Raw genomic sequence first — 11,102 nt, 5'->3', positions numbered from 1 at the left:
CTAAAATGTGCTGAATTTTGCCCTAAACCTACCAGCTGTCCTCCAAGCACAGTAGCAACAAAACTAAAGGTCAATAGAACCTTCTGTCTTGTCATAAAAGTGGTGTGGCTCCTTTAAGACTCCGTTTCTGTGAGTTCTGGAGCATCCTATAATCCAACCCTCCAACTTGATCTAACTATTGTAGTCATCTGACTTAAATATTTACAGGTATCAAGGCTATATTTAACAAGTAGCATTTATTTTCTATTTGACCCGTTATGAAATCATGCACTGAACAATTTAAGCACAGCTCAGCTTTAAGAAACGTAATATGCATGCTTAGCATTTTGTGAAACTACATTGAAAATATATGCAATCTAGGCGATATTGTTAACATTTATTTTGTATTTGGCCTTATCGTGTATGACAAAAGCCCAAAGTTGGAGACCGTGTAAACATTTGCTTCAATTTCAAAACCGGATTACTCTGGAACGGCTATAACTTGTATAAGGGAATGCTTTACACCTTTGTGTTCGGTAAGTTCTGCTGTTTATTCTGATATACGTTTTTATTTTCTTGAATGAAAAGTTTGTGAGATATTCCACCACGACGAATGGGTGTGGAGATGTCCGTCTGTCTGCCTCATAGGTCTTAATAGCAGCGTGTCGTGGGCCGGATTAAAATAGCTATACGGGCCAATTCAAAAGAGAACTATTTAGGTGAGAATATTAGCCTGTGAAGATATAACGCAGATCCACAGATCTCACTAGATTTATGTCTATGCAGTCATCCTGAAATAATCTAGCAGTGGCACATGAAAGCATAGTGACAGTTTCTTAATGGTAGTGACGTGAAAGTGAAGCACTGCACCAGTGCCTATAGGCTATGCTGCTGTGGCGGCTCACTACGAGTTGTAGAACTTCAAATCAGCGCGATTTACCCTTATAGGCTGGTAACGTTAGGCTACATGATCCCTACAGACACTTTCTTAATTTTTTAACCGTCAATAAGTATGAAAATTAGACCGGATCTGACTATTTGTGGTACGCTAGCTCTAGGGCCTACCCGCCACAGTGGCTGGTAAGTTGACCAAATTCACCCGCCAGCACACAAAACTACCGGCATTTGGCGGGGGGCGGGTGGTTAATTTCCATCCCTGGTGTGTGTGTGATTTGTATGTGTGTGTGTGTGTGTGTGCGTAGTATTCATGTATAGTGTGTGTGTGTGTGTGTGAGAGTGTGTGTGTGTGTTTGTGTGTGTGTGTGTGTGTGTGTGCGTAGTATTCATGTATAGTGTGTGTGTGTGTATTTGAGAAACACAGTGTGTGTGCATGCATGTGTGAGTTCTTCCACCAGAACTTGTGTGTGTGTAACCTGTATTGTGTTGTACACACGGCTACTCACCAGCAAACAGCGGCACCACAGATCGGGAGTTGAGCACGCTAGCAATCGAGCTAAAAGAACTAGCACTCTGCAGCAACTCAGATCAGGAGTTGAGCACGCTAGCAATCGAGCTAAAAGAACTAGCACTCTGCAGCAACTCAGATCAGGAGTTGAGTGCAAGGACGGACTGCGACAAAAATTTGGTCCTGCCATATTTGGCCCAATCAGCCCTTAAATCGGTCCGGCGCACCTAATTAAATACAAAATCCTGAGCAGAGGTAGCCATGGAGCACATGATCTCCATATTCAAGTATACAAGCAATTATGAAAGAAGAGTTTCTGCTAGAATTCAAAGTATCATTTCAAATTATTCAATAGGCTACATTTAAACTAGGCATGCAATGCTCAATCGATAGCAGCACCAACATGACTATGTGTTAAGAGCTAAAGGACCTGTGAGTGTGTGTGTTTTGGATATGCTGATTTTGTGAGTTTGTGTGTGTGTGTGTGTGTGTCTGTGTGTTCCTATTAGGTTTGGACACTGCAGGAGTGCATCTATCCCTCTGAAAAAGAAGGGATAGAGAACTGAACAAATGAACAAACGACAGGAAACAGGGAGAGGGAGAGGTGCAGACACAGTCCTTCAGCATGTGAAGTTGTGAAGTGTGTGTGTGTATGTATGTGAGTGTGTGTGTGTGTGTGTGTGGTGGGTTTGTGATATGTGTGTGTGTGTGTGGTGTGTTTGTGATGTGTGTGTGTGTATGTGTGTGTATATCTGTATGTGTGTGTGTGTGGTGTGTTTGTGGTGTGTGTGTGTGTGTGGTGTGTGTTTGTGGTGTGTGTGTGTGTGTGGTGTGTTTGTGGTGTGTGTGTTCCTATTAGGCTTTCTGCAATCTGCGTGTGTGAGTGTATTCAGTAGCTGCACTCTCTCTCTCTTTCTCTCTCTCTCTCACACTCACACACACCCTAGTGCTGGTGGTTGTTGTATCCCCCTATAAATGATGCTGGTGATAAGCGCCTGTGTGTGTGTGTGTGCTGGTGGTTGTGGTATCCCCATATAAATGATACTGGTGATTAACGCTTGTCTCCTGTTCATTAGCCAGCTAATCTGGTGCGCCAGGGGAGTGTTATCATTAAGCAGGGAGAGATAGACTCACTATAATACACACACACACACACATACACACATCTTCACTTACAGTACTCACACATACACAAACACACACAGACACACACACACACACTTCACTTACAGTACACACACACACTTACAGTACTTACAAACACACACACACACTGCGTTCTTCTGCTCTTGCTGCTGGAAGAAGATTAGCTCTGATCCCCTTCCCATGACTCATTTGAGAGTGTAATTATGGCTGTTCATTAGCACACAATGGCCACAGCCCCTGGGCCGCCACACCAGCATACAACACACTTTATTACACGGCTCTTCAGAATGCTCCACAACGCTCCATCTCCCCACTCCAGCATACAACACACGGCTCTTCAGAATGCTGTACAACGCTCCATTCCTTCAATGGGCCTTTCCAATGTTGGGAGGTCTGATGATGTTGTATAATAGACTGCTGTCATTGCTATCTCCGTGGCAGGTCTGATGATGTTGTATATATAATAAGTGCAATTAAGCATTAGTGCCCCAGAACAGGATGGCTACTCAGTGCAATTAATAAGTGCAATTAGATAGATAGATAGATAGATAGATAGATACTTTATTGATCCCCAGGGGAAATTCAATTAAGCATTAGTGCCCCAGAACAGGCTGGCTACTACAGGTCTGATGATGTTGTACATATAATAAGTGCAATTAAGCATTAGTGCCCCAGAACAGGCTGGCTACTCAGTGCAATTAATAAGTGCAATTAAGCATTAGTGCCCCAGAACAGGATGGCTACTACAGGTCTGATGATGTTGTATATATATATTAAGTGCAATTAAGAATTAGTGCCCCAGAACAGGCTGGCTACTACAGGTCTGATGATGTTGTATATATATTAAGTGCAATTAAGCATTAATGCCCCAGAACAGGATACTTGGCCTTTTCCCTCACATCTCTGGTCCGTCTTTCTCCTCTTTAACTCGGCAATCTCTGGGTAGCCTATCAGGGCCCATTTCAGTTCTTTTCTAGGACCGGGCTCATTCCTACTCTCTGGGTAGTCTTTATGGCTCATTCCAGTTGACTCTTGCACGATCCTGCGAAACACTTCAAGACCCTGGCCAGAGACCTCTAGTGTGTGTGTGTGTGTGTGTGTGTGTTCAAACACTTCAGGACCCTGGCCAGAGACCTGGCCAAACACACTCTTCAGATGGTGAACTAGGGAACAGTATCTAATACATCAGACTCTTTGAGTATAGAAGGAGAACGTAGTAGATTACAGCCCTGGTGTGTGTGTGTGTGTGTGTGTGTGTTTCTGCAAGTGTGTGTGTGTGTGTGTGTGTGTATGTGTGTACATACCATGTGTGTTTGTGTGTATCTGTCTGTGTGTGCCTCTGTGTTTGTACCAGTGTGTGGCCATAACGCAGTTGATTTTCTCTGTTCAAGGTTGCAGTGAAGAGTAGGTGACCTGCCTGTCAACACCACAACTCTCCTGAATGAACTGGAAACAAGGCACTCACAAAACTAATCTCACATCCACTCACGGAGCGTGTGTGTGTGTGTGTGTGTGTGAGAGAGAGAGAGAGAGAGAGAGAGAGAGAGAGAGAGAGAGAAATCCTGTAGGGAACAGACATTGTAGGGAATTGGGAGTTATTGTGTTGAGGTTGAGGGAGTGTATCTTTGTGAGACTGTGTGTGTGTGTGCGTGCGTGATATCCTATGGGAAATGGAGGAAGAAGGTAATTGGGAGCTAGAGTACTGAGGTTGAGTGAGAAGGAGAGAGAAAGTGAAGTGGAATGACATCATTTCCTGTGACTGATGTAGTCCCTCTCTGCCATGTCCTTTTTATTTGTGAGGTACAGAGATAGAGAGAGGAGAGGATAGAGAGAGAGAATTGAATTTTCAAAAACTCTTTATTACAATCTTAAAAATACATCAAGATCAACTTGACACTATACTCAAAAAGTAAAAGTTAGGAAAGTTAAATAAAGTAATGTGCAATCTGTAGCTTATCATTCTCAACAATACACATCACGCTGTTGTAGCACCATTTTTCCTCAAAAACATCAAGAATTTTCATAGATTTATAAAAATGAAAATCAATCAACATACGACACCTTACAAGAATAGAAAACACCATTAGGATATCAACATCTACATCCTGCTCAACTTTCCTTTTACGACTAACATATATCGCCATCTTTGCTTGCCCAAGCAGAAAGTTTAGGAGCTGACACTTGAAGCGATGCTTTTGTACATATTTAAAACCAAAAATGAAAATCTCCGAAGAGAAACTTTCATCAAACTTAAAGAAAAGTGCCATCAAAACAGCAAAAAGAGGTCTGAGCCTCTGGCAGTGCATAAAGGCATGGAATACAGTCTCCCTTACAGAACAAAAAGGGCACCCCTGATCAACCATTGGATTTAAAACAGAAATAAAAGCATTCACTGCTATTGCACCATGCAGAATACGCCATTGTAGATCGCCAGCTTTTTTAGTTAATGGTGACTTGTACAACGCACGCCATTGTGGTTTGACATCATTTTCAACCTGCAACACTTCACGCCAGGGTGTATCCACCCTCTTGTCCAGAGACCTTTTATTTAGGGAGAGAACACACAGTTTGTACAATGATTTACTAGTTGCAGCTGTAGGACCCAGGAAAACTAAACTATCTGGGAGTAAGAAGCAACCAGTGCAACCTGTTAAATCTGGAAGTAGAGTAAGTCTGGGAAAGGGGTCATGGCAGTCAGGACTACACTCCCCCCCAAAATAATCTCCAAGCAATTGCATCTCCTCCCCAGTTAGGAGAGACCGCCATTTCCCAAGTAGCTGATCAACTATCCTAATGGACTTCACACCTAAGTGCTGAGCTAAAGTATGGCTATTACTGATATCAGGACCAGCAAACTCTACTAGATCCCCAAGGGTTGTAACTCCAGAGCTGATAAGCTTAGAAGTAGGTACCAGGGACAAGTCCTGACTCACATCAAGAACCGAACCATGAATCAGAGGCTCCTTTAACAACCAGAATAATGAGCTTGTCTGTCGTGGGCGTTGAATTATAAACAGAGACCAGACTTTGAACAGATTCTTATAAAATGCAGGAAGTAAATTAAAATTCATTCTATTTGGATTAAACCAGAACAAAGACCTATCTAAGCCCAACCCTTCAAAAAGTTGTAAAATACAACAGGCTGCAGCTTTCCAGCTTGAGTCCAGTGATCCTGTGAGAAGACGCTGTACAAACTGCAGACGGAAGGCAGCAGTTCGACTCTGTAGATGAATAAGTCCATGTCCACCATCCTCCTTAGGCAGATATAAAACACTCTGAGGTACCCAGTGTAGATTGTCCCAGAAAAAATCAACCAGGACTGACTGAATCTTCGGTAGCAGGTTTGAAGGAGGATCCACACAAGCCAGCCGATGCCAAAGAGAGGATGCAACCAGGTTGTTAATAATGAGAACACGCCCCCTGTACGAAGTAATACTGAAAAGAAATTTCCATTTCTCTAGACGACCTTTAACTTTTTCAATTACCCCATCAAAATTCTTTTGAATAAAAGCATCATCACCTAAGAAAACACCCAGGTATTTAAAACCACCCCTATTCCAAACTAAGCCATCAGGCAGACCAGGTTCGCCACTCACCCAACTCCCAACCAGCAAGGCTATGCTTTTTGACCAATTTACCTTTGCTGAAGAAACAACCTTAAATTCATTGCAAATTTTTAAAAGCGTGTCAACATCTCTCTGGCCATTAACAAGGACAGCCACATCGTCAGCATAAGCTGACAATTTAAAAACATCATCACAGTTAGGGATTTTCACTCCAACAATCTCCTTCCTCAACCTTACAAGGAAAGGTTCAATAGCCAGACTATACAGCATGCCCGACAAGGGACATCCTTGACGGACACCTCTGTATACCTTAAAAGGAGCGCACAAGTCACCATTAACCTTGAGAATACTTTCAATGTCACAATACAATGCTTTGATCATTCGAATAAAATTGGGGCTGAAACCAAAGGCTGACAAGGTATTCCACAAATAATTATGCTCAACCCTATCAAATGCCTTTTCTTGGTCAATTGAAACCACACCAAAATCCAGATTGAAGTATTTGCCAATATAGAAGACATCTCTGATGAAGGAAACATTGTTGTGAATCAATCTGCCTGGCACACAGTAGGTCTGGTCAGGGTGGATTACCTGCTCCAAAACCTCCCCAAGTCTATTTGCTAAAACTTTAGACAGCAGTTTGTATTCAGAGCAGAGGACTGACACCGGCCTCCAGGACCTTATATCTGTCAGGTCTCCCTTTTTTGGCAGTAAAGTGAGCACTGCTCTACGGCAGCTCAGTGGCAGCACCCCTCTGGTGATGCTGTCTCTCAGAACAGCAAGCACATCTGTGCCCAACTCTGGCCAAAAGGACTTATAAAAGTCTACTGGCAGGCCATCCACCCCAGGTGCTTTGCCACTCTCCATACTGTGGAGGGCTCTCTCCAGCTCCTCTAGGGTCAACACCCTTCCAAGGGCTGTGTTTGCCTCTTCAGATACCTTAGGTAGGTCACAAAGAAAAGCCTTGTCAGTCGCCTGATCTTGTGGATTTTCGCTGTTATAAAGCTCCTTATAAAAATGTACTGCTCTATTGCGTATTTCTGGAGAATTAGAAAGGATTCTCCCATCTTCAGACCTCAAAGCATGAATGAACTTCCTCTGTCCATTCTTTACCTCCAAGTTAAAAAAGAATTTTGATGGTACATCCATCAGCTCCACACTCTGGAAGCGGGACCTGACCAGAGCTCCCTGTGCCCTCAAACCTAAAAAGTCAGCCAATGTTTTCTTTTTTGAGTTAAGAATTTCAGTGGGTGCCTGATCACCCGTTTGTTCTGCCAGATTTTGAAGTTCGATTATTTCCTCCTCTATTTTTTTCATTGAGAGTGTTATGTTCCTTGTGACATTGGCTGTATACTCCTGGCAGAGTTGTTTTATTTGTACCTTGGCACAATCCCACCATTGCTGCAAAGACTTATAACAGGATTTCGTGGTTCTAAATTCCTTCCAGAAAAAAAGGAAGACTTCTCTAAAATGGCCATCAGCCAACAAATTGGTATTAAAGTGCCAGTAGGCACTTTTTGGTTTTACAAATTCTAGAAATAAAGAACAGAAAACCAAACTATGGTCAGAAAAGCCAACTGGAATTATTGAACATTTCCTGAATAGACTACGCTGATGTTTGAAACCATAAAACCTGTCAAGTCTTGCAAGAGACAAACAATTATTATATGAGTGTGCCCAAGTATATTGCTTCTGTTCACCATGAAAGTTCCTCCAAATATCACTAAGATCATTGGACTTCATAATCTCTACAAGCCGTCTACGAGAGGGCATGTGCGGCTCGACATGATTTCTGTCAAAATTTTGTGCAGTACAATTGAAATCTCCTCCAAGGATAAGAATATCCTCTGAACAGCAATTTTTTATAACATTTCCAATAGTATTTAAAAACAGCATTCTATCTGTTGCCAGTGTAGGAGCATAAATGCAAATAAACACAAAAAAACGATTTTCAAACTGGGCTCTGACCTTTAAAAGTCTTCCTTCTATAACGTCTTCAACATCAAAAGTGATGGGAATAAAGGACTTAGAAAACAGAACTGCAACCCCACCACTAGTAGAAGTACCATGACTAAGTATGGACAGACCATCAAACTCCTGAGCCCAAGCAGCTGCATTAGACGCATCACTGTGCGTTTCTTGCATAAAGAGCACATCAAACTTATTCTGTCTGATTGTTTCAAACACAGAGAGCCTCTTAATTTTTTCTCTTGCGCCATTTACATTTAAAGAAGCAACACGAAATTCACCCATCATTATAAAGAAAAAATAAAAAAATAAATATAGACATAAGCAATCAGCCATCCTAGGACACAAAGTGGAAATTGTTTTTAACATGTCATCGTTGGCATTCAGTAGAACATTGAGTTTTGTGAGAATCTTTTTTAGACGAAATCCTTCTTGATCAGTGATGCTACCATCACGCATAAATGCTCGTGATTTGTTCATAAACTGTTCAATGTCAGGAAAAAATTCGTCTACCCGGACCTTCCTAGAATGTTTTGTGTCCTTAAGGAATTTCTTTATATCCTCCACTCTATAATTGCGAGTGCGATAGCCGCTTAGTCGCAAGCTGCAGGTTACACTACAGTCAGAAAGATCACTTTCACTCTCATTATCAGTCAATTCTATATGAGCGCGTCCCCCTTTATTCTTTATAATGCGCTTTCTTTTTCCTTTATTCGACGGTGCTTTAAACACATTATTGTCCTCCTCCAACACGGAGGTTTCCATGTCTTCCATAGCGACGGAAACCTCCCCATTAATGGCATCATCATTGCTCCCCTGACAGTTCTGAGAATCAGTGATAGTCTCCCCCAAAAGTGCGGAAAGATCCTCCCCATCAGCCGATCTAACATCGTGATTTTCCCCGTGCCCTTGGACTGAATTTAACGTTAAATCAGGAGTTTGGCTCTCCGGCCCACTAGCAGAGGTAGCAGCCTCCTCCTCATTATTTGCACCAAAGTTAACATTAGGTTCGTTGTTGGTCTCTTTAGACGTTCCCTCTGCCACATCACCCCTAGACTCATTGCTATTTTCACTGTTTCCACTATTATTCGTGTCATCCTTTTTATCAGGACACGCGCGCACGAGATGCCCCGATTGTCCACAACCAAAACATTTCATAATGCTAGTTGTTGCATAAATCACATAATTAAAGTTATCCACAGTCACATTAATTGTCAAGTCCAATTCATCATTGTTATTCTTAAGGATCATGTAGGCTACACGAAACGCCTGAAGGACACTATATGTTTCAACAACGGAGATTTACTCGCAATCGGGATTTTTTTAATTGTTGAGACCACTTTGCCATAGCGCGACAGTGTTTGTCCTAGAATCTCATCAGAAATGAATGGGGGGACATTAGACAAAATGACTTTCTTGGAAGGCGTAGAAAGAGGGGCAACAGAGGTAAAAACGCCATCTATCACCACGCCATTCTCCGTCAGCTGATTGGCAAACTCAATTGATTTTAAGAAAAGCACAATCGCGTTGTTCATGCGAGATGCTGATACGATATTCTCATGACCAACAATTTCTCCGGCAGCCAAACTACAATCCTCAACACTGGCTGCCGATGCTATTTTAACAGCATGACGCCGAGTTAGTTGACCAAAAATCTCTGCCATGATTCCAGCACAAGACTGGAGGCAGTCGCTTTAGGGGAAAACCCCCTGTTTATTGCCAGAAAACTAAACCAAGCAAAAACCTTTAGTACTCCAGCAGAAAGTAATAGATAGAAAGAAAGAAAATAGAAGTAAAGTGAGAAATAGAGATTTAAACAGAACACTCGTTCGCGTTCGCGGTACAGCGACCGAAACACCATCCACTCACCACTGACTCCGCCCACTCACACCAACCATGCGCACAGAGAGAGAGAGAGAGAGAGAGAGAGGAGGATAGAGAGAGATTAGGAAAGAGAGAGGAGAGGAGGATAGAGAGAGAGATGAGGAAAGAGAGGAGAGGAGGATAGAGAGAGATTAGGAAAGAGAGCGAGAGGAGGATAGAGAGAGTTGAGGAAAGAGAAAGGAGAGGAGGATAGAGAGAGATGAGGAAAGAAAGAGAGGAGAGGAGGATAGATAGAGAGGATAGATAGAGAGAGATGAGGAAAGAGAGGAATGGAGATAAATATTGTGTCGGTCCAAATAGATGAAGGCAATAAACATTCTTCTCCTTCCTTGAAATATCCAAATCTATGTGAAATCTGTGTGTATGTGAGTGTATGTGTGTGTGTGAGTATTGAGTATGGGGGGGGGGGGGGGGTTATAGCTTAATTAGATCCTCTGAGGGACAAATAAAAAGGAAACACAGAGAGATTGAAGAAGAGTGAAATGATAGAAAGTCAGAGGAGACCGAATTTATGGGCAGAGGAATCAGCATCTGTCTCTGAAACACACACATATATATTTATGGGCAGAGGAATCAGCATTTGTCTCTGAAACACACACATATATATTTATGGGCAGAGGAATCAGCATCTGTCTCTGAAACACATATATATTTATGGGCAGAGGAATCAGCATCTGTCTCTGAAACACACACACATATATATTTATGGACAGGGGAATCAGCATCTGTCAGTGAAACACATATATATTTATGGGCAGAGGAATCAGCATCTGTCTCTGAAACACACACATATATATTTATGGGCAGAGGAATCAGCATCTGTCTCTGAAACACACACATATATATTTATGGGCAGAGGAATCAGCATTTGTCTCTGAAACACACACATATATATTTATGGGCAGAGGAATCAGCATCTGTCTCTGAAACACATATATATTTATGGGCAGAGGAATCAGCATCTGTCTCTGAAACACACACACATATATATATTTATGGACAGGGGAATCAGCATCTGTCAGTGAAACACATATATATTTATGGGCAGAGGAATCAGCATCTGTCTCTGAAACACACACATATATATTTATGGGCAGAGGAATCAGCATCTGTCACTGAAACACATATATATTCATGGGCAGAGGAATCAGAAT

At 42.2% G+C, this 11,102-nt stretch overlaps 1 long non-coding RNA gene across 1 annotated transcript in view; it reads left to right on the top strand.

Moving 5' to 3' along the window:
- The first annotated feature begins 1,051 nt into the window (after positions 1-1,051).
- The window catches only part of LOC121692404, an 18,014-nt gene continuing 7,963 nt past the window's right edge, over positions 1,052-11,102 (top strand). The window contains exons 1-2 of the long non-coding RNA XR_006025258.1: positions 1,052-1,144; positions 1,215-1,219. This is a non-coding gene — a long non-coding RNA (uncharacterized LOC121692404). The remainder of the gene's footprint in view (positions 1,145-1,214; positions 1,220-11,102) is intronic.

Source organism: Alosa sapidissima, chromosome 2, assembly GCF_018492685.1.
Source record: "Alosa sapidissima isolate fAloSap1 chromosome 2, fAloSap1.pri, whole genome shotgun sequence".
NCBI lineage: Eukaryota > Metazoa > Chordata > Actinopteri > Clupeiformes > Clupeidae > Alosa > Alosa sapidissima.
Note: the sequence above shows the minus strand (reverse complement) of the source record. Positions and strands in the feature narration are given on the sequence as shown.